Source organism: Cottoperca gobio, chromosome 9 (assembly GCF_900634415.1).
Source record: "Cottoperca gobio chromosome 9, fCotGob3.1, whole genome shotgun sequence".
In the NCBI taxonomy this organism is placed as follows: Eukaryota; Metazoa; Chordata; class Actinopteri; order Perciformes; family Bovichtidae; genus Cottoperca; species Cottoperca gobio.
Genome location: NC_041363.1, coordinates 12,914,229 through 12,918,276, shown reverse-complemented (window position 1 = coordinate 12,918,276; position 4,048 = coordinate 12,914,229).

Sequence of the window (4,048 nt, the reverse complement as noted above, 5' to 3'; positions counted from 1 at the left end):
CAAGCATCTACAGTGCAAGTTTGTTAATTTTGTACATTCTCATGCCTAAATTTACTGAATAAAAAAAAGCCTTCTGCGAATGTTCCATCTAGTTTGCAATTATTCTAGCTTAACAAAGAGACACCAATGTCCAAATGATGGTTTTCCCATGAGAGCTACACCCTGGTTTTAAGTTTGAGTTCACAACAAATGACCAGTTACTACATGAGTTTATATTTTGTATTTATTTTGAGGAAATGAAAGAAAGTCAGTGGTCGTCATGGCATTTTCAACAAGTGTGACAAGTCTGAAAGGCATTTCAAATGAGGCTCATCCAATGAAATACGCCTGTGTGATGTGAGGTGATCCACCACCGGGTGGTCAGAAGGGTCGACCATCCACTGTACACAATGTAGCACATATTGACTGTTAAAACATGTTTGTGAAATAGCGTTAACAATAGAGTGTAGGACAATGTTGGTGTAGCATCTGTGATGTCAGTTAGTGAAGCCAGATAATCCACATTTCTGCATAGGAACTGACGTGGGTCGAGCTGAAACGGGACGAGCAAGCAGGAACCACCACGGCTGAGTGTGCTCATCCCAAAACACACGACTACTCAAGCCTTAATATCCCCTGAACATTAAAATGAGTAATTTACAGTCCTAAAGAAGTGTATACGTGTCACCATTTGTTATATGATGAAAAATGGATTGTGAAAGTATACCTTTCCGTTCCATTCTTGCAGTCATGATGAAATAGAAATACATTAAGGGAGTTAAATATCATTAGATTTGATTAAATAAAACTCTGCAACCATTTTCTTTTTTATAATAACAAGAAATGTTCACTGTATTTGTATTTGGTACACTGTGACGGATGCCTGTCATAAACTAGAGGCTGCAGTAAATGCTAACCAAATAGCCTGAAAATTAATAACATGTTGTCATGGTTTGTCATGAATGGCAGCTCTATATATTTAATTTGGGGAATGGAAGTCACAATTTCCAAATGACATTTGTTATGGAATTGACAAAACAGTTATTTATTACAGTACAATAAACCAGCAATAAGACAAACTATTCCTGCCTCATATGGTCACACAGGAGAGGCAGCAGGATCTCACTGAGGGTAGTTTTAGACTTAAAGAAGGAGGTTTCAAAACAACAAGTCACATCATATCTTAAACAGCTGTTCTAAAACTAAAGATCTTTGCAAGGCCTGCAAGGAAAAAGAAAAGGAACTATTATAAGATAAGATCAAATATACTGTGTTGTCACCCATCTATATACAGTGCAGTATAGTACATAGGTATACAAATAAATATAGTACATAAATAATGATCAATTGGTTAGCAACGGTCATAAAAGTAGACAAGGGAAAGATTATTTCACAAATGACAAATCCAACATTCAAGAATTTGAAAGATAGGAATAAAGCAAGATTTGAGTATCAAGTGCATGAAAACATAACAAAATGTTGACAACCTGAGACTGTGATTCACAGAAGCAATCTTCCTCTAACCTTATTCAAGTAATTGTTGTTGCCTGCACTTAACCATAGCTGTGGCAGAACACAATGTTGGTAATAGAAAAAGTTAGAAACACACAACAATAACCTGTGAAAAACCCACACAGCACTTCTGGATCTAAGAAATTGAATTTTCTTTGTGCCATTTTGTACGGAACATTTTTAAACCACAATATAAAGTTCAGGAGTGAATTGGTCTGCACATAAAGAAAAGACATTCAATTCTTGGATTTTTCTTTTCTTTTAATTAACTTCAATTGTATTTTTCAACCTCCCATCATTAATGCCCTTGCTTCAGGTCCTTTCATTCACAAGCAAGGTTCCAATATTTGACATTACATTTCAGAACACGTTGGTTGTTTTGTTACAAAATGTTTATATTGTGCTCTGGAAAATAGGGCGGTTTGATGCAATTTTGTCAGCTGCAAAACAACCATCCCTACAACCAGCTATAAAGTATTCAGTTGGAGATTGTCTTGCTTAAATTAGCACACACACCTCCATCATATTAATGTAACCATGTCACTGATTAAGATTATCCTTGTCATTATCATTATCATCAACAAGGATGAGCATGTCACCAACATACACTTGAATGGGGGGGTGCTAAGGGTGGGTGAGAAAACAGCGGTCAGGAGAATGAGGCTGGCAGGTCACTGCCAGAGACACCAAGAGCTGCCAGCCAGCAAACTTGTGCTGTGGGAGCCAACACACGGGCACCGATCACGAGGGCGGGAGCAGAAAATACTGGCGAGCTAGCCAGATGCATGGAGGATCGGGATGACTGGAAGCACCGATGGAGCGGACGGCCCGTCCTCAGACTGATGTAAACTGCTGATAGCTAACAGATGACATACATCGTCTTAGTACCTCTCACCACCTCATTTGAACATTGCTGGAGATGAGATGGCACATTTGACTGAGGACTGAGCATCATTCAGTGGAATTTTATATTGAATTGTGTTCGATTGTTCTGCCGCTGTTGTTCTGTCCTGTCACCTAAACACACGCAGGAACTCGTGTACACATACACACCAACACAGGGCACTCCAGGACAACATTGTGTCTATGACAGAAACTAGAGTTTGTTATGAACGTGACACAATAGGTGGGACTCAAAAGCAATAACTCAAGATGAGGTTTCAAAAGTAAGAAGGTCTTTACTCAAGATCGTTTTAAAGTACAACAAAAAATCACTCACTGAGGAAAAAACATAGACAAAAGGAATTGCAAAAAACATGAACAAAACTCAACTTGATTTACGCAAAATTGTACAATGGTTAAGGATTCAAAAACACTGGCTCTCTTAGTGGTAAGACACAAGACGAACTGGCACAGGACAAAGGGAGACAAGGACTATATCCACACACACACACACACACACACACACACACACACACACACACACACACACACACACACACACACACACACACACACAGTAATGAGAAACAGGTGGCAACAATCAAACAGGCGGGAAACCTTACAGACAGGAAGTGCTCTGAAACGAGAGGGAAAGGTAATTACAAAATAAAACAGGAAGTGTAATGACAGACAGTGCATGACGAGACGAGACATGAGTGACTGTCACTTAACAAGTGAACAATGAGACAAGACTAAACATAGACTCTAAACTAAACATGAAACATAACATAAATACATTAACACACATGACGGGACGTTACAGAGTTACATCAAAAGTTCACACTTAAATGAACTGAGAGCAGTGGCAACTAATGAATCTAGCTGTTTCATTAAAATAAAACCATTTAGTTATATTGAGGTCATCCGCAATTTATCACAGTTTAAGGTCAAAGGTAACCTCTGAGAGATTACCTCCCATCATAACCTGCCACATTCAATTTACTTGTGATAATGATCCAATATGATAACTAATGGTTTATAATTCGGTTTTATCTAGTCATTCTGTAAATTCCCTTAAGTATTAATGCCGTTATCAGAACAGTTACCTAACCTGTACCCTAACCCTAATCCCTTTTCTTAATCTGAACATGAATTTAACAAATCGTATTGCATACAACAGGAAAGCTATAACCTCGTCCCGCTCTACTTACAGCTAATAGCACATTTGAAGAGTTTACCGACCCAGAAAAAACTAATTTACCCCTTACAGTGAATTAGTTTATGTTCGGGTTATGTCTAGTTTAGCTTTCAACACCAACCCCTTAAATTAACTCACTGACTCTTTGACGAGAAAGAGCTTTTGAAGCAAACTTCAAGCCATGACATTTTGAAAGCCTCATCATTGCAACAACAACAGCCTGATTAAAGAAACGTTCTATGTGAGATAATATCAAAACAGTTAATCGACTGGTGAAGTGCCAAATACACATTACAAGGATTAACATTTGAGATGTGAATTATTCTAGATCCCTTGCATTCTGTATGAACATGCGAGGCATGCTGTTGCTGTGAAAGAAGTGACACATTGCACTGGGAGAACTGGGCTGAAACAGAAAATGGAAACAGTTTTTCCATTCATAGACATTAAACTAGTATGGAAATGGGATTTCTACTG